The 21,264-nt window shown below is 41.0% G+C and overlaps 1 protein-coding gene across 2 annotated transcripts in view; it reads right to left on the reverse strand.

The window, feature by feature from the left end:
• LOC139951715 (lysosomal alpha-glucosidase-like) overlaps positions 1 to 21,264 on the reverse strand; it is a 232,474-nt gene that overhangs the window by 64,021 nt on the left and 147,189 nt on the right. The gene's annotated exons all lie outside the window — the stretch shown is intronic.

A 21,264-nucleotide genomic window follows, 5' to 3' on the forward strand; every position in this document is an offset into this window, starting at 1 on the left:
GACCTGATGATTTAATCTGAATAAACTATTTTAAAGAAAGTGTTTGGTGAAGCCTTAATTTGTGTTAGAGTCTGAAGGTAAATTTGTTATATATGTATACGACGACCCCCCCCCCCAAAAAAAAAAAAAAAAAATGGCATGGCACAGGGAGCAGGAACCCAACAAACATACAAACTCTACTCACAACCTTAAGATGGGGATCGAACAAACCGTCGATTTCACCCAACTCTTCTGAACTTTGGATTAATCTTAGGACTTAGGACGAGTCCCATCTGTTTGAACGGTGATATAACACCAGTAAAAAGTGTTGAAACATGGGCGTGACACGCGAGCTTGCACCTGTGCTTATAAGACAGTTTCTTCATTCCAATTGGTCGAGAGCAACGGCTGGAACAGTTGTGCCACATCACGCGACACGCACAGCAATCTCCTCATAAGGAGTTGTTTACTCGGGGGCCTTACCATTTCATAGCTGGAGGGGTGTTGTGTTGAAAGAAATCATTGAACAATATTAAATTTTGCATTTTTGTCAAAAGCACCGATAATTGGACAATGAAAAATAAAGCACCCGCACATTCCCATGCTTTATTAAACCTGAAGAAACTTAAAATGTCTGTTGTCTTAAAAGTGTGTTTTATTTTTCGTTGTCCAATACACTGAAAGTGTTTTTCATGCGTATGAGCGTAGAAAAGTACATGAAACCTAACTGTTTTACAGGAACACCAATGAGCTTACTAGCAAATCTAGTGATTCTGTGGATTTTACTATCGATTACTCACAGACAGACCATTGGCCCATGCAATGCAAGAGAACGCAATGACAGACTGAAATACACTTAGATAAAACAACATGAAAGCATCTCGGTCAATGTTAAAAATCTTTAAAGTCTTAAAAATCTTCAGCGCAAGGGATTGGCAAAAGGAACATAAAATACCTTAAACTTATTATGGTAACAATGCACCCTTAAAGGAACACGTTGCCTTGGATCGGTCAAGTTGGTCTTTGAAAAGCATTTGTTACCATTTTTTATAAAATGCATATGGGTAGAAAGATGTTGTAAAAGTAGAATACAATGATCCACACAAACATGCCTCGAAATTGCGTGGTTTTCCTTTTACCTCGACGACTAACACAACGGCCATTTATGGGGGTCAAAATTTTGACTCCCATAAATGGCTGACCGTGTTAGTTCGCACAGTAGAAGAAAAACCACGCAATTTCGAGGCAAACTTGTGTGGATCATTGTATTCTACTTTTAAAACATCTTTCCAACCATATGCATTATATAAAAAACGGTTACAAACGCTTTTGTTTTGACCAACTCGTCCGATCCAAGGCAACGTGTTCCTTTAATGGTAATTTTACAAATTAAAATTTAAACACTTTTAATATTTTATGATATTCTCATTCAATGTAATTTTAAACAACTGGTGTATTGAAAATCCAAATGATAAAATTTGCAAAAGAAGAAGTGTATACCCAGCCCCATCTATCGATAGACAACACCAGCTTTCCAGAAGGAATATCCCAAGTCAGAGTCCCCTTGTAGGTCACACAGTCATAGTTATATTTACTTTTTCAAAGTGAGGGACGGACATTCAGCAAAAACAGATAACACAAATCTTGTAGTCTATCTTGTTGCCTTCATCCAATTATTTTCATGAAATAATTAAAATGATTAAGGACGAATTTACTTTCGTCCTCGGATGGGACGTAAAGCCACAGGGTCCCTCACCTATACATCTCAAATAAACCTCTTACCGCATTACTTTTGAAGAGTTTGCTCCCTTTCCTCGAGTGAAACAAGGTGGAGTTTTTGACAATTCATGAACTGTTGCTGTTCATTGTTAATAATTTAATTTACATGAGAATAGTTAATCCAAATTTCAATAAAATATTTGAAAATGTGTAGTGGTTGTCTAAGCCTGTCCCTCACGTATCAGAATGACCCAGCTCAAAGTCTGATTTTTTTCTAAATAATACATTGCTGAGATTGTGTTTTTGGTATCTAGGTCTAGATTTTATGCACACTATAAGCCTGTTGTCTGTAGTAAAATCGTGATACTGAATTAACAAAACAAAATGAATGTATTCACTCAAAATAATAAATAATGGAATCCAGTTGTGTGTATGTGTATAATACGTGCATGTACATGTATGCGGTATGTGCAGTAATAACAGCGTATCAAAACCAGTACATTAATCTGCCAGGTGTGTAATACCAAAGATTATAGAGCGCCGCAAGGCGCAAGATGCGGAACTCGGGCTGAAATGTGAAATCCCACTGGATGCCATTTCGGCCAGTAACTCTTTTGCTACAACAATAGATCAGTGCAGTTCAGTGCAGACAATGACCATTCCTATCAATGGGAAACAAAACATTCACTTGCTGAAATGGCGCCCATGCGTATTTCACGTTCCAACAATAGATAAAGCTTCAGTTCCGCATCTTGCGCCTTGCGGCGCTCTATAATCTTTGGTAAGTGGTTAAGAGCATCAAATTAAAGTTCTGGTGCAGTCACCGGAGTGTGGAATAGAATCCCAGTTGTGACACCTGTGTCCTTGAGCAAGATACTTTACTAAAATTGCTTCTGTTCACCCAGGGGTATATTCTTATTATTATTATTTATTCGGCCATTTCATTTAGAACAATAACCATACATGTAATTGCAAATAAGATTATGGTAAAAGGAAAACAAAAATTAAAAAATATGTTGAACAGAACTATATAGGCATACATGCTAAATAATGACAACTAGAGCACTGGTCCTGAATAATGATGACTGACATAAGGTTTGGATACAACAAGAAACATGTGAAGAATAGATGAGAGTAGGGTAGATTGGGAAAGGACAGGAAAACAGGGTGGGGGAGGGAAGAGCAGGGAACTAGGGACAAAGACAACCTATTTCAAGCTGGCCAGGATTAACAAAAGGTTTAAAAACCCTGTGACCCAAAAGTCTGTCAATCCAAACTTAAGATGGGAACCGGCGAGGGTAGAGGTTGATATTGTGTATGAAAAGCCACAAGCGCCTTACATGTATAGGCAGGTCAGGGCTGTAGGCCTATACTCCCAAGGGAGCTAAGAAACATTAAATGGATGTTATTGGCCCTATGACCAGGGCACTAACGTAAAGCGCATTGTTATGGTTATTGTGAAATGCGCGGCATTTGTATGTAAGATTTTATTTTAATCAGAATGCCAGCGAGTGAACTCTGGGCCCAATTTCATCAAGAAACTACTGCTTGACAAATTTCTTTGCTAAGCAATAATTTAGTGGGCACCAGTCACAACAATGTCAACTATGCAATTTAATTCTGGCTGGTTAATTTTTCTGTGAAGCAGTACTTTTCTGTGCTTAGCAGGCAACATGATAGATATGATTATAGGCTTTATAGGCCCAATTTAATTGCTGTAAGCAGAAAATATTACTTAGCAAATGTATTTACTAAGCAATACAATACAATACAATACAATACAATGGGTTTTTATATAGCGCCATTTCATTTAGACCACAGCGCTTTAAACGAACAATAGCAATGCAGATAATACAACAAATGAACAATAAAGCAATAAACAGACACTAAGGAAAAAGATGTTTTTTAAGTGCTTTCTTGAAAATAGGCAGTGAAATTGAGGTGCGTATTGTGATGGGAAGATGGTTCCACAGTCCTGGAGCGGCTAAGGAAAATGATTTAGATGCAGCGGATTGAAGAGATTTGCTGCTCGGTTTATTTTCAGCAAGACGGGTTTTATCTGATGCTGAGCGAAGCCCAGCCCTAGTTTGAATGTGAAAAGAAAAACAAGATGAAAGATATGCTGGTGCAAGTCCATTTAAGCATTTATACACATGCACCAATATTTTGAATTGAATGCGACCTTTCACCGGGAGCCATGTAGCTTTTTGAGAAAAGGAGTTGCATGATCATGTTTAGAAGCACAAAATATTAGTTTGGCAGCCCAATTCTGAAGATGTTGAAGTCTATTAATTTGAGTTGTGTTCGCTCCAAGTAAAAGTTCGTTGCCATAGTCCAATCGTGAAAGAACAAGAGACCTTGTAACACTGCTACATGTGTCAACGTCTAGAAACCTTCTTATACGTGTAATGTTACGCAGATGGTATGACACAGACCTAGACAATGATGTTATTTGTGAAGACATAGACATAAGATTGTCAAAGACAATGCCAAGGTTCCAAACAGTTTTAGTGGGTTTTGTTGGCATGTGGCCTAAATAAGGATTGAGGAACGAGGAGACTTCTGAGCTGTTACAACTGTTTAATCAGCCATGTTGAATAACATCGCCCTCTGTTGGCGGGTGGATATGTGACATCCCCCTTTTAAACAAAAAATTTGAATCCAAGAACAGTGTAAAATCACAGATTTAAAATACAACAAGTTATAATGTTGAACACAGGTTTTTGTGCTCTTTGATCAAATTAATGATGAATCAACTGCATTCATCTGTAGAAAAATGGTTGGTTAATGATCCTGTATTTTAGGATTCCACTGGAGGTTTTTTCCAGTCTATCACATGAGGTTTAGAAATAAAATAAAAAGTTTTCTGTGAATGAACTCAAAAGTTTGAAGCATTGTGGTCTTTGGTTGCTAGAGGAGTCTGGTGTGGTTTAAATAAAAGAAACTTTGGTTTTGTCAAAAAGAAGAATTTTTTGTAAGAAACTGAGTATCAGTTTTTGCAAGAAAACAATTTTTAGTAAAAGTTTGAGTATATCATGTGTGGCATCATGATGGAGTCATCATCATGTTCAATGTTCAATGTTCACAATGAGAGTTTCTCAGGTTTCCGCACAAGTCTTCCAGAGCAAGTTTTGTACTCTGGATGTTGAACCGTTGGTTGATGGAGAGGTGGTGGGGTTGGTGTGTTGACACGTGGGGGAGTGGTGACTGGAGGTTGGGGCGATGACTGTGAGGGTGTTTGAGGGTCAATGTCAAAGGTCACTCGCTTCTTGACTGGTTCCAAGTCACGAATGTGTCTGCGGTTGCGACGGAGGATACGTCCATTGGGGATGCGGACTATGTATGACCTCGGTTCATGACATTTCTCTGCTACAGTGGCTGGTGTCCAACGGCCACTGTTGGGGTCAAGAATGGAGATGGTTTGACCGGACCGTAGGGGAGGGAGATCTCTGGCTTGTCTGTCATGGTATTGTTTCTGGGTACTCTGACGCTCATACAAACGCTCTTGGATCTTGTCACGAGCTGCGAGGGAGTTGCGGATTTTCGCAGGTAAGTTGCCTCTGAGTTTTCTGTTGTAGAGGATTTGAGCTGGGCTGGGAATAGTATGGTCAACTGGGGTCGTTCGAAGACAGAGGAGTGCCATATTTACATCACTGTCACTGGATCGAGCCTTTCGTATGGTTTTCTTGACTGTTTGAATTGTGCGCTCGATGAAACCGTTGGATCTGGGGTAGTGGGGTGAAGAAGTGATATGGTCAAAACACCATGAGACGGAGAAATCTTTGTACTGTTTTGAGTCGTAGTGTCTGGCATTGTCACTGACAACTCTTTCAGGGATACCTTGTTCGGCGAAGCTTTGTTTGGTGGCGTTTACAACTGCTTGGCTTGTGCATGGCACTGGTAGCGTCCGGATGAATGGAAACTTTGAGTAGTAGTCGGCCACGATGAGAAAATTATCACCTTCGAAGAAGAACAGGTCAGTACCGACAACTTGCCATGGGCGAGTGGGGACAGTGTGTTGAAGAAGAGTTTCTCGTGGTTGTGCTGTCTGGAACCGCTGGCAAGTTGGGCAATTTTTCACAAGTGTGTCGATGTCTTTGGTTATGCCTACCCAAAAAACACACTCTTTGGCTCTCAGCTTGGTTTTTTCGCTACCCTGGTGGCCTTCATGGAGCTGGAGGAGGACATGTTGTTGCTGTGAAGCGGGGATGATAATGCACTCACCCTTAACAATAAGTCCATCTTCGACTGCAAGCTCGTCACGAAAGGACCAGTACTGATGGAGAGCTTTGGGGACGTCATGACGTCGCTCTGGCCATCCTTTGATGATTACATCTTTGAGTGTCATGAGGGTGGTATCCAAGGCTGTTTCATGTTGGAGAGAGCGAATGCGCGGTTGTGTGAACTGGACAAAGGTCACATGCAGGTCAAGGTCTATGTGATTGGCGTCTGGTACAGCGAGACGAGATAAGCCATCAGGCAGGAGCATTTCATTCCCTGGTCTGTAGGTTACTGTGACATCGTAGGGTTGGAGACGGAGAAGCATTCGCTGCAGTCTCGGAGGAGCGGCTTTTAGTGATTTGCGCTGAATCATCTCCAGGGGCTTGTGGTCACTTTCTACAGTGAAATGATCGCCATATATGTATGTGTGAAAACGTTCACATCCAAAGACAACTGCAAGGAGTTCACGCTCTATGTTGGCATACCGTTGTTCTGCCGGACTGAGGGATTTTGAAGCAAAGGCGACCGGTTTGCCGTCTTGGGTTAGAGCTGCACCCAGGCCTTTCATGGAGGCATCTACTTGGATGGTCGTCTTTTTGGAGGGGTCAAAGTAAGTGAGGATCGTCTCAGCACAGATGAGGTCTTTGACTTTCTCGAAAGCCCTCTGATGTGAAGGAGACCAGATGAAGTCAATGTCTTTCTTTAGGAGGGCCCTTAGGTCAGATGTATGGTCGGACAGGTTCGGGATGAAGGGACTGAGATAGGTCACCATGCCAAGGAATTCTTGGAGTCCTGTCTTATCCTGGGGTGGATTGATCTGTTTGATGGCTGTAACCTTCGCTGGGTCGGGGTGTACACCATGCTTATCGTAGATCATACCAAAGAACTTTATCTGTGGGGTTTTGATCGCACACTTTGAGCTATTGAACATCATTCCGTACTGGTTGGCGGCTTTCATCAGATGATGAAGATTTTTGTCATGTTCTGCCTCAGTCGCGCCAAAAACTACAATGTCATCTGCAATGCCAACTGCACCAGGACAGCTCTCGAGAAATTGGTCCATGCGTAGCTGGAACACGTCTTGGCTCATCACTAGGCCAAAGGGTAGTCTCAAGTAGCAATAGCGACCGAAGGGGCTGTTGGAATGTTGTGAGTAGAGCGCTTTCGTCATCCAGTTTCACCGACCAGTAGCCATTCTTGGCATCTAGCTTGCTGAAGAATTTGGCACCTGAGAACTTATGGGTGATTTCTTCTATGGTCGGAGTTTTGTGGTGACATCTTTTGATTGCGTTGTTAAGATCTTTCGGATCGAGGCAGACACGCAGTTTCCCATTCTCTCGTCTGGAGACTGTCAAACTGCTTACCCAATCAGTCGGCTCAGTGACGCGTCTGATCACTCCTTGTTGCTCCATGTTCTCAAGCTCAGACTTCAATTCATCTTTGATCTTTATGGGGCATTTGCGGGGAGCACTGATTGTAGGGTGGGCATTTTCATCCAGGACGATGTGGTATTTGCCAGGGAAGTTACCAATCCTGTCAAACTGGTCAGGGTATTGGCGTTGTAGATCCTGAGTGCAGCTGATAGAGGGGCACTGTGGTGTCGTTATTGCACAGTGCAGAGTCACAAGCTGCAGTTTGCGAGAAGTGAGCAAACCAAGGATTGCTGGGCCGTCAGAGTCCACGACGAAGAAATCTGCTGTCACCCAGGCACTTCCATCATACCGGCAGGGAAGGGAAGTAGAACCATAGTGCTTTATTCTTGTGTTGTTGTAAGCAGTCAGTATGGCTTTATGGTTGGATGTAGTGTCAGAACTTGGAAATCCACCAGAGTCAAGTCTGTCTGGGAACATGCGGCGGTACATTCTCAGGGGTATTGTGTTGCCCTGGGCTCCTGTATCGACTTTGACGCGGAGCTTCACCTCGATGAAAGTGAAAACCTCATCTCGTGTGTCAGGGCTGTCGTGCTGCTCAGCATTGTGTATGGCACTGATGTTTGAGACAAGGATTGGGCTTATGACCATCTCATTAAAGTCATCTTCAAACTCACTCTTGTAATCTTGCTCAGAGATGTAGTGTACTTTTGGATGAGGCCTCTTGCGCCCTCTAGAGGGAGTACGGGGCTTACGACGAGAGAGTGGTCTATCACGTGTTCTGGGCTGCTTATCATTGGAACCAGTGGAACGGCAGACGTTTTGCCAGTGGTTCTTCTTGCCACACTTATGGCAAGTTGAGTTGTATGCTGGGCAGCAGTCTCTCGGGCGGAAGGGGTGTGTGCCTCCACAGTTACGGCATGTTCGCTTGGAGCGGATGGCATCAACTGTTGCAGCATCAGGTGGTGCTGTCGGCTGGACTTGGGCAAGCTGACGCATGTGTTCGTCCTAGGTCAAGGGTTTGCTGTATTGTAAGCGTTTTGTCCTTGCCGAGGAGATCTTTCTGGACTTCAGTGTACTTCACACCCGCTATGAACTGTTCAATGACCCGGTCCTGGAACTCAGCATCATCCTTGAACTCACACTTTTGGGCATGAAGTTTGAGTCGAGAGAGAAAATCATCTATTGTTTCACTATCACGTTGAGCAAACTTCTGTAGGTACAGCCTAGCCACACGAAAATTCTCTTTGGGCTGTATTTGTGCCATGAATTTGGACCACACAACTGTAGGGTCTTTTTTCTTGGGCTCTGTGAGGCTCCATGAGTTGTAGATCTTTATGCCTGTGGCTCCCATGAACAATAGAATGTGATCAACTTGCTTGTCAACAGGTATATCTTTGACAGAAAAATATAAGGCACACTGCTGCTGAAATAACTGTATTGAGTTGGCTTGGTCAGCATCTTCCCAGTTCATTCTGGGGCTTAATCCTGCGTTCTCTGACATGGCGGTACTTTAGTTGAGACACTGTGGTTAAAATATGAAGGAGATTGCACGGCTTACCAAGTTGGCAGGAGCTCGGGATCGGGTTGAGGTCGCCACTGAACGGGTGATGCACGTTGTCTGTGACTGTGTGTGTACGTGTAATGATGTACACAAAACGCTGTGTTGGCTCCGTATGATTTGGTGCACAAAAACGATGTCAAACTTCATTTTCCTGACAGAGAATTTCGCCAGAAAGTGTCTAAAAGTACTGTCTTTACTATGTATTTTCATGTATAGTAGTTTACCACTGCCACCTTGTTGGCATGTGACCTAAATAAGGATTGAGGAATGAGGAGACTTCTGAGCTGTTACAACTGTTTAATCAGCCATGTTGAATAACACCGCCCTCTGTTGGCGGGTGGATATGTGACAGGTGTGATAATTTCATCTCCAATTTGCAGTTGAACACTGGGCATGAGGCGATTGAAATGAGGTGAGGTTGCAGCAAAGAACTCGGTTTTATTGTTGTTCAGTTTCAACATATTTTCAGTCATCCAGGATTTTAATTCTACAATGCACTTTGTGAGCGCCTGTAAGGCAGACTGAATAGACCGAAGGTGTGAAACTGGTATAGATCTGAATATCATCAGCATAGATGTGATAGAGTAGATTGTTCCCCTTGATGATTCTACCAATGGGAATGGTGTAAATGGTAAAGGATTTCGGTCCAACAATTGATCCTTGTGGCAATCCATAAAGCATATCGTGTGAGGCTGAATAAGTATTGTCTATCAAAACCTGTGTTGTTCTACCACTGAAGTAAGACTTAAACCACTCAAGAGCTGTCCCTGTAATGCCAATCTCACATTCTAATCTGTTGAAAAGGACATTGTGATTAACAGTGTCGAATGCGGCACTTATAGGTCTAAAAGCACCAGGAACACGCCCTTCTGATTGTGGATCATGCCCATGATATCACTTTTGACTTTCAGTAGTGCGGTTTCAGTACTATGAGACACACAATAAGCTGACTGAAATTCCTCACCCAAACCGTTTTTAACAATGTGATCATTGATGTTGTTGACCACATGTTTCTCTATCAGCTTAGATAAGAACTTGATGTTAGCGATAGGACGATAGTTCTTGAGTTCGTCTGGATTCAGTGACCGCATCTTAATGAGAGGGTTGAGTACAGTATGCTTTAGAATACTTGGGAAAATGCCTGTAGTGAGAGACTTATTTATGATGCGTGTTAAAACCGGTAGAAATATGGAAACATTATCTTTAAGAAACCAAGTGGGTACAGGATCCAATATACAACTTTTTGTGGCAGCTTTGTTAACAAGCTTAATAACATCTTCTTCAGACACTTGACTGAATTCAGGTAGTTTACATGCTACACAAACATTGTGGGAATTACCACCAGTTACACTTAATTGAACATGTTTCATACTAGAATAAATGTTAGGAACCTTCTCTTGGAAATACACTGCTAAGTCATTACTTAAATCTTGTGCACACTCATATGCGGGTAACACTTTACTTGTATTATTCAAGAGCCCATTAACAATTTTAAACACAGTCTTTGTATCAGAAGCAGATTGCAGCTTTTCCAAAATATGCTGCTGTTTAGCTTCCTCTATCCTGCAATTGACTGTTCTGTTTTGTTCAATATAAAGCTGGTGATGAACTTCTAGACGAGTCTTGCGCCACTTCTTTTCACACTTTCGTCGAATTCTGCGAGCTTCGTGTATGTTTGAGTTATACCAGGGTTGTCTAATTCTTGTTTTACGAGTTTTCATAGAGACAGGGGCAAAATGGTCCAAGGAATTGATTGTGCACTCTTCAAATGCCTCCGTCAGACAATCGATATTATCAACTCCAGCTATAATGTTGTTAAACTTCAATTTCAACTCTTTCTGAAAGTTGGCTGTATCAATTGTGCGAAAGTTCCGATTAGTAGTAACTTGTTTTGGGTTTTCTGCTTTGTCCAGCATGAGCTGAAAATCAACAACATGGTGATCTGGAAACCTAACACCAACTGTACAGTCCATGATGAGATTGTCTTCAGGTTGAGACAGGACCTAGCCCTGGCGGCCTTACACTTTCGTTTTGTACTACAGTGACGTCCTGGACATCAGGGTAAATTTCTGGGGCGGAAAAATTTTCACAGCTTCATAACTCAAATCTTACCTCCAAGAAAGCACCAATTTCAACAGATTCACATTCCATGGCAGCATATGTTTTTCTGCGGTGGGTTTTGATCGTCATATATTCTTCACAAATCCGTCATTTTCATGAAATAATGCAGCTCCCAACGTTAAGGAATTCCCATTTTTGTCCGTACTCTCACAGTCTGCCGTGTGTACGCAAGACGCGCGACGCGCACATTTTGAATTGTGTTGTTAACGCTGTGTGCAGTCAAGATACGGTGACCAAGAATTCATGCGTCTACGCTTGCATCATGCGTCTTGCACGCGAATGTATACGCGTACGCACGACAACAGACAACACTGTGAGAAAACGATCGAAACGGGAATTTTTTAACGTTGGAAGCTGCATTATTTCACGAGAATGACGGATTTGTGAGGAAAATATGAGGACCAAAACCCACCGCAGAAAAATGTATGCCCTCATGGAATGTGAATCTGTTGAAATTAGTGGCTTGTTGCAGGTAAGATTTAAGTTATGAAGCTGTGAAATTTTTCCGCCCCAGAAACGGGCCTCAATACTTAGGACTCTGTTTCTGTGTACAGAGAAAGAGTCCTATATAGGGCTAAGACAGGACCAAGTCCAGTGTATGGCCACATATATGGGTTGCCCCATGAACAAATTGTTGAAAACCAGCACTCTCAGCAGTTTCCAGAAAACGGGTGACGTCTGATTTCTCCGGGCAATCGACATGAATGTTGAAGTCTCCCAACAGGACGATTTTGCCGGCTAGCGAGTTCACGCATATTAGAAAGTTCGCAAAGTCATCAAGAAACTGTGAAGTCTTCAAACCATTATTTCTGGATGGGGGAGGTCTGTAGAAAAGTGGGGCTACAGTTGCAAACAATGCAAAATTTACGGAACTTTGGCTGGTTCCAAATTTCTGTTATCTTGCGAGAATTTGATGCTAACAGGCTTCTTGAATTTATTTCATACGCAGTGTTTTCCGCTTTAAGGACTTGGGTCTTCCATGCCACATTTCATGGCTCTGCTTACCGCCAGCCAAATTCTGCCCTTGCCTCACCATTCTCTGCCTTTGAGCGCCGCATTTCTGTTTAAAAAGATATTGTAAAAGTAGAATACGATGATCTACATGTACACAAATATGCCTCGAAACTGTATGGTTTTCTTATAACCTCGTCGCCTAACACGGTCGGCCATTTATGGGAGTCAAAGTTTGACTCCCATAATTGGCCGCCCGTGTTAGTTCGCAACGTTAAATGAAAACCCAGTCCGTGCGCAGAGTGCGAGATAATTAGCATATTTTCCAGGTTTCATTTGCAGCCGCGCGGCGCACTCGGACCCTTCGAGATTTCGCGTGACAGCGCGAGAACTCGGAGACGATGTGCAAAATTGGCTATAGGTCCCAGCAAGAGGGCAGTGTTGGGTCAAGCATGGAGTGGTAAGTTCTTGAACATTTTCCTCGTAAAACAAACCCATTTTTACCGGATTTTCGAGGCCAAATACATGTGAATCTTTGTCTGAAATGTGGTTAAAGTTTTACACTTTTTGTTGATAAGCCTTACACTTAGGGTGCCCCCGACTGTTTCGAGCACGATTGAGACAAACGGAGTCCATATTCTGATAGACGAAGGATCGTTCTTTCTTTTGGTACCACATAAACTTCTGCAGGTTTGGCCCTTGATATTTTTTTTCAGTGCCAAAAATTTGCAAAAATCACTGTTTGTGCCGCTGCGTTTTAGCTTACGTGACGTCATCATGTAAGAAAAAGGCCTTGTGTTGTGTACTGTTGTACGACGATCTTTTTTTGACGATCGTTGTGAAAAAATAAAACAAAACTAAATAATGAAGAAACAAAAAAAAAATCATGAAAAAAAATGAATAATATCAAAACATGGTAGTTTGACGCAGGATTGGAATATGGAATTGTTATGGGTTTTCTTCGTGGTGGTACTGTATTGTTGAGACTCTGTGTAATGTGTAGAGTAAGAGTAGGTCTTCTATTTCTATGATTCGAATCTAAGTTCTATTTTACATGTATATTACTAATAATTCAAAATATAATACTTTTTTAATTACCTGAAAGTATATTCAATATTTGTTGACACTTATTGAGAAAATATTTCACATGGGGATTGCAATTTATTGGTAATAACTGTAGTCCATGTCAGTTTTCTGCTCTGTGTAAAGTGTTTCTGAAACATTTTGGTCTTCTTGGGCATGTTTTTAACTCTACCTGCTTTCTTTGTATTCCTTTTACAGTCCCAGCTCTATGAAAATCTTCCACGGTTTAAAGTGACGGGGAGACTCAAGCCTAGACGACTACATAGGGCGACTACTGTTGAAGTCGGGACTGTTGATTGCTTAGTCGAGTTGCAACTAACATTTTTCAACTACTAGGTTATCGTGCCACCGCATAGTCGTAACTACATGTACCTGCTTGTAAACCAATAGCACTCCGCACTAAATGCTAAAACCAAGTTTAGTACATGGATCTCAGACAAACGTACAAAATTTTACTAACAACATATGCACACGTACTTGTCCACATTATGATTACTCGCAGTACTACAATAAAGAGGTGCCATATGGCACGTTTGGCGTGATCGCTAAATTAGTGGAATGTTTGTCTGACATCGGGCTATTTTAAGCAAAAGTGATGTCATAAGTGCTGAGTGCTATTGTATCGCTTGCGACCATTCACAACAGCGAAAGGCCCTTTGCGAGACCACGGCTTCGACTTTGGATTCGGCTAAGGCTAGCTTGGCCCCGTGGTTGCGCATGCTTTGCATATGCCCGTGGGGTGTCATCAGACACTGAAGCCGAATCCAATGCCGAAGCCGCAATTTTGAAAAGGGTCTCAATTTACGAAACACAATCTGATTGTTTTTCACCAGTTACACAATTTTTCAATCCAATGTTTTGTAAAATTAACAAAGTTAAAAGAAGATTTGTCATCTGGTTTATTATTATGTGTTGTATATTGAAAATATTTACCAAACTTTCCAGTTTTTAGTTGAGATTTCACAGTTAATAAATAGGGAGAAGGCCAGGATCAGGAATTGAACATTTCATTGGTTAAAAGAAAACAACAAACTAGTTTTGAAAGACTTTTTAATTTTAGTTTAATAAATATAATACAAAGAAGGATTTCTTTTTAAAACTCAAATATACTTGGATTCATAGGATTGGATTGGAAGGCCATCATATTTTGGCACAGAATAGCAATTTAATTATCCGTTGCGTTTATGCCAGTTTTGGTTTCGTAGAGGTGAAGATACAGATCAGATAATAACTGTAAGCTAAACCCGGCCAAACGCCATAGTAACGAATAATAGTCGGGCACCGCTTTGTTGTCGAAACAAGCCCCCGTGATTGCATGACATGAGCAAGGAATCGTGCCAAACCAAAGGTGCCTTGCGTTTTTGTTACGTAGAAGCTGATTAGTCGGTTTGCACGCTTGATGCACATTCTGACCAATCACGTTCGGGCTCACATTATACCATTGAGTAATGGCGGATTTTTTTACCGAGAAAGTTCGCGCTGACGGCGAAGGATACTTAGGGTGCCCCCGACTGTTTCGAATGGATTCAGAAACACCGACAGTAGTGGTTGAGTAGATGAATAATGTACCTGAACACACATGATTAAGATTTGCCTGCACGATTTCGTTAAATGCTACAAAAGGGACTTTTTCGGAGACCGTTTTTTTTGTACAACGATGGTCATTTTTATAGTCCGAAATTTCTTATTTCTGAACAATTAAAAATTCACCTATGGTTTTTGTCATTACAATTAAGCATTCCTCGTTCATACTGTCACGTTGTTATATTTTTATATGGCTGGGTTTTCACGATATGATTTTTTGAAAATGTGCCCTCCAAGCTCATTATATATGCAAAACTGCGACTGTCTTGCATACGCCGCAAATGAAAGAAAGGACTTTTCCGAACGGTGCGCACGGACTGAACCGTGCAATTTTGAGTGATACTTGTGTGCATCATTATATTCTACTTTTATAACATCTATCTAGCCATATGCATTTCATAACAAATGTTTTCAAACGCTTTTTATAGACCAACTCGTCCAATCCAAGGCAACGTGATCTTTTAAGTGTCCATCGGACTTTCTACAATATATTAGTATATTTTGTTATTTAAAAAGAGTGCCTTTTAAGAAACTTTTCTTTCTTATCTGATCTGGTTTCCCCAAAGTAGACCCAAAGCTGTTTTTACCTACACTTGTATCCCTTAAAAACATCCCTGTCTATTTAAGTCCCGATGCTAGATTTTCCTGAAGTGATTGACACTTCGAACCACGTTTAAAGGGGGGGGGGGGGGGTAACGAGGTTCATCTTCAAAGAAATATGATTCCTCGGTGATACCGCTGTAGTTCCGGGTTTCTTTATTGCAAAGCCTTCAGATTCAGGTTTCAGTATATTATTTTTATCTACTTATAATAATGTTTTTAACAATATTGTGTAATTTTTTAGTGTTATATATAGTTTTATTTAACATCCTTGCCATTTGTTCGGAGGATTGTCCGTCACGTGATAGCAAATAAAAGTACCATTGCACGCTGAGTCATTCACCGTGCTTTTTTGTTCCATCGGAAAAGTACCATTGCACGCTGCCAGCTATTATTTAAAGGTTTGAACAAAACGTAAAAACATTCACTCAATTTTATCAAGGTTAGAATAAAACGTAAAAACAATCACTCCAAGTGCCACTGAACGCCGGGCAAACTTTTGATCACACACTCAGCGCAAAATCTCATCATGTAACGCACGGACTTAATAATAATAATAATAATAATATTGACGTCTTATACAGCTTACGTATCTACCAAACAAGGTACTTGTAGAGTTGTTATACCGCCCTCTTTTGACTGTAGTCAATCCAAGATGTCTGACCAATAATATCGTATCATCATGAATCAGTCTAATCTAACATGTCTAATAAGTGTCTCAGTGGTTAAAGCCTAAACACCACATTTCGGCGACGAGGATGGAATAACAGTCAAGCAAGCTCGGTTGAGTTGCCGAAAATTTATTGGCATTTTCTACTTCTATAAATCCAGAAAAAAGTAGCACCGAATCAGAACATTATTTTGTCAAGTCAGCCACGCTCGGTACAACATGTCAATCCTACCAGTTTTTCAGAGGTTTGACGTCCATGCCGATAGTAACGCAGGCCCCAGATGGAAAAATGGCTGCAACGGTTCGAAAGGTTGATGGTAGCTATGGACATCACCAGTGAAAAACGAAAGAGGGCATTACTTCTTCATTATGCTGGTAGTAGACGAGATTTTCGATACACAAGATCAAACGGGGGATGAAGAAGAATATAAACCAGCAGTCGATGCATTAACCAAATATTTCAACCCTCGGAGAAACAAAGCGTATGAGGTGTACAAATTCAGACAAGCCAAGCAAGAAAGTAATGAAACACTCGATACATTCCACACCAGATTGCGACAGCTATCTCAGACCTGCGAGTTTGACAATATGGACAATGAAATAGTTGCACAGATAATCTTAAGCTGTCAATCTCAACGTCTTCGCAGAAGAGCCCTGCGAGAGACAATGACCCTCGACCAACTACTAACCATTGGCTGTTCTTTTGAGACAAGTGAGCGTGAAGCTGATTTAGTTGAAGCCAGTCGTCAAGAAGCCACTTATGCAGTCAGTGATAGAGGTAGGTGGGATAATTGTAAGCAGTCAAATCCCAATCACCATGATCACCGCCGCCCAACCAAGCAGCACCCATCTCCAGGTCAAAAATCACAGCCTCAATGTCGACAACCAACCTCTCATCGCAGAACCACCACCTACCCAGGAGGACACTACCTTGCCAACACTTGATGCTGATCTACCTCTCTGACTACACCACAGAGCCCCAGCTCAATGGAATCTTGTCTACGTCAATCTACTAGAGTCCATAAGACTCCAGTCAGATTCAAAGACTATGTCAAATAACTTGTGAAAAAAAAAAAAAATCAAATCAACCAGTTTTTCAAAGTTATGGAAAACACAAAACATTTTTGTCGTGAAAAAAAAAAGGAAAACAAAGTTCATTTCACTCTTAAAGGCAGTGGACACTATTGGTAATTGTCAAAGACTAGCCTTCACAGTGTGTGTATTTCAACAAGTGCATAAAATAACAAACCTGTGAAAATTTGAGCTCAATCGGTCATCGAACTTGCGAGATAATAATGAAAGAAAAAAAACACCCTTGTCACTCGAAGTTGTGTGCGTTTATTTAGATGGTTGATTTCGAGACCTCAAGTTCTAAATCTGAGGTCTCGAAATCAAATTCATGGAAAATTACTTCTTTCTCAAAAACTATGGCACTTCAGAGGGTGCCATTTCTCACAATGTTTTATACCATCAACCTCTCCCTATTACTCGTCACCAAGAAAGGTTTTATGCTAATAATTATTTTGAGTAATTACCAATAGTGTCCCGGTCTGGCCCCAATGCGTGAGAAAATGGTTGCTGTGCGTGTGAGCGTGAGACAGAGCCCAAATGCGTGAGTCTCACGACTAATGCGTGAGACTTGGTAGGTCTGATAATATCTATATTATTAAAGCGCTTAAATCGCATGGGCGCCGCCGTGTTGTTTTCACGTTAAGTGTTGCTCGCACCCTGCTAAAATGATGCGTCCTGGGGTCAATTTCGGGGTACCCTAGGGTTGGGGATATGTGTTGTTTGTGACTTCACAGTCAAAGCGTGAGCGTGTATAACTTTGGGATTGAGTGCAAGCGTCCTTTGTGATGTCACAGTCACAGCGCGAGCATCCAGTAACTTTGCGCGTACAGTAAAGAACAATGCATGGGATCGAGGCACGACGACAGGACGAAAGCTGGTGGTGGGGGGGGGGGGGCTTATTAGAGCACGCTGTGGGACAGGGAGAAGGAAGGTGCACACAGTGTGGTACGTAAGGGGCGGGGGAACGGCCAAAAAAGAAGGGAACATATTAAAAAGGGCTGGGAAAATTGTACGGAAAGGGGAAAAAGAACAAGGGACTACCGTATTTTCCTGCGGATAAGACGCTCGGCAGACAAGGCGCAGGACGCTAAAATGACCCCAAAAAATTCAAACGTCAGCAGACAAGGCGCACTGCCGCACAAGGCGCATGTTTAATTGCACACAAAAGAACACCTGGCGCCACCCCGTGTCGGTACATTGACACAAAGACGTAATTTGTTGCCTTTGAGAACCTACATATACCGACCTTCATCCAATCAGCCAACGCTGTATATTGTTAATAACATAAAGTCCGGCCTAATCAGCGGGCAGAAACCATGGTCCACGCACTGTCTGAAGTTAATTTTATTTGCAACATGAACACAATGCCTCCCTGGACATCCGACGCCCCACACAAAGAGGATCCTTGCTGATACAGATACATTGCAACGACAGATGGACATAGCGTGTGTGTGTAGTAATGTATCAGCCGGCCGGGATGTCGCTGCATGCACATTAGTATGTACATGTACACTGTGAATTGCGCTGCTCAATCTCGAGATTGCACAACAGATGTTGGGGACATGTGGGCACCATATTGAGCGATGTTCACCGACGGGTTGCGCTATGCCCTCGCATTTGCACTGCCTGGAAATGCACTAAAATTCCCACGTGACTGTGCGGATCCCAAGCATGCCCAGACACGTTGAGTCTTGTCTCTATACGTTTATTGCTAGTTTGCGTAATTTTTACCAATAGAGGGCGTTTAGTCTCAAGCGTTCAATGTTTCTTGTATTTATTGTCACACGCACAGTAACAACGCTTATAGGCGTGATATCTGCTTTTGTGTTGCGTGATTAAATTTACAGACCTCGAAACGGTTGCGTTTTGGGGCTAATTTTCTGTGTAATTTTGAGAGACGTTCGAGTCTGAACTTGGACATCGTTGATTTAACAGGTAAGTTTCATGCAAGGGCAAACATGATTTTAACAACTGTTCCTACCCAAAGTTCTGAAGCAATAAAATAATTCAATAAAATAAAATGTGTTTTCGTCCCTAATTTTTTTGGCTAGTGTTGTATTATTTTAGTTGGCCTTACAAACAAATACAAATCATATCCTAGTAAGACAATGCTACGTTCTCATAATATTAATACTTTTTAAAGCAAACGTCTAAAAAGAGGCAATAAATATTAATACGATTTGAACGTTTGTTGTAACATTAATATAAAACTCTTGTCCTACCAAAGATGACAGTTAAGTTCCCAAAGCACTTATCAATCACAAAAGTCTAAACAGAGGCAAATAAATTATTACCCTATCCTCTTAAAATACGTTCAGCCTAAAGCACACTTCAGAGATCATTGTTCTCTACAATAAAAACCCTCAAAGTTTACCACACAATAGCGGTTGGGTGAATGACGTTTGTATGAAGTTACTGACTGTCAATCGTTTTCAGAACGAATACCCGGCCACACAGAAAAATGTTTGTACACCGCCAACGTCTGTTAGACCGAAAGCTAGACGCATTGCGGCATTGGTGGAATGAAAGCGCGGTCATGGGGAATAAACACGAATAATTGGACCGTCTGGGGGATTGCGGCATTGTTCGAACGAAAATACGGTCTCAGTGTCTGAATAGCCTTGTTTGACCGCATTATTGAGTAAGGATTCTTCACACAAAGATCGTTGATTTGAACTGGACATGAAGGTATTTATTATTTCACGCCGTGATCATAAAAAAAAAAAAAATCGTCAGCAGACAAGGCGCACCGAAAGATAAGACGCATCAATGTTTTTGGGGTCTAAAAAGTCAGATAAGACACGTCTTATCCCCAGGAAAATATGGTATCGATGACATTGGACAGGGAAAAATAAACTGGACAGAGGAAAATACACGAAACGGAGAACCACCTGACTGGCGGGACCCGCGCGGAAGGGGGAAAGGCTGGGTGGTTTGCCACAGTAATTTTTATTGTGACCCTGCCCAGCGACTTTAACCCTCCCCTGTACACAGCGCTACACTTGCAGCATTTTATACGTAGAGCTTTCTAACGGGGTTGCCGCGCGAAGCGCGGCACCCAACCCCGCTAGTAATAATAATAATTGGGAAGAGGTTTCCTTGTGGGTGGTTAACCCAAAGATACAGGTTTTGTATAAAAAATATATTGATAAATCACATCTTAAAGATATTAATAAATCATATCTTATACATTTAGAAACCCTTAGTAAATTTCATTTTGTCAAAAGAAGACAAGTAAAAAACAAAATTAATTTAATTTCAATGAAGAAGACAACAAATCATCCAAAAAAGTTTTGTTTCTTGCACTTGGGGGCATAGTTCTTAAATTCATCTTGTATATCCTAGGAGGTCCTGTTTTCGAGGTGTCCCTAAAATCGTGGCAAATCTTTTACCTCTCTGTGCGCGATGTAAACAGTCCCTACATAAAAATTGTGTGGTTTTATTTGCCAAGCAAAGAGTCTCTTCTCCCTTGACCAAAACTTAGAAACACATAAGGCTCCACTGGTCATTTGCACTTGTAAATGCAAAAAGTTTGGTATGTTAGGCATTTCTACAGGTACAAAAATATGTAATAATGTTGAGGCCATATAAAAATATTTGCCCTCCGAAAAAGTTTCATCAAACACTATTTCAATTCACTAATTCATAATGATCAAATCATGTGAATGAATATTTTGCTGAGCATTCTGGAAAAAAATACAGAGGCTTAAAGAAGCCATGTGCCTTATATCATTTTCTAATATTTTTGGAGATTTTTATTTGTTAACCCTCATATCAATATTATTAGTAATATTAAAATTTAAACATCAGCTTGTTGATTCAATTATCACTGTTTATTTACACGCTTTATTGTAAATATTAAGACAAAAAATAAAGATCTTTCAGATTTGAAAGCCAGCAATTATTCACACTTTCCATTATCATCATCATCATCATCATCATCATCATCATCATCATCATCATCATCATCATCATCATCATCATCATCATCATCATCATCATCATCATCATCATCATCATCATCATCATTATCATTATTATTATTATTATTATTATTATTATTATTATTATTATTATTATTATTATTATTATTTTTTTTTTTAATAAAAAAATATTTTGAATAAAATGAAGACAACTGCTGGCTATAGAGTCATACACAGAGTATCAAAGAACACTTATAGTCACTGCAGATGTTTCTTCCATGTATGGCTTCACCGTGAAACCATACTTTCTCGTTTGCCATGAAAACAGGAAAAACTCAAAACATATGGGGCCAGTTGAAGTCATCGAAGATAGGTGTGTAGTGTGAACATTTCAATGTCCATCAAGTT

This window comes from Asterias amurensis, chromosome 19 (assembly GCF_032118995.1).
Source record: "Asterias amurensis chromosome 19, ASM3211899v1".
In the NCBI taxonomy this organism is placed as follows: domain Eukaryota; kingdom Metazoa; phylum Echinodermata; class Asteroidea; order Forcipulatida; family Asteriidae; genus Asterias; species Asterias amurensis.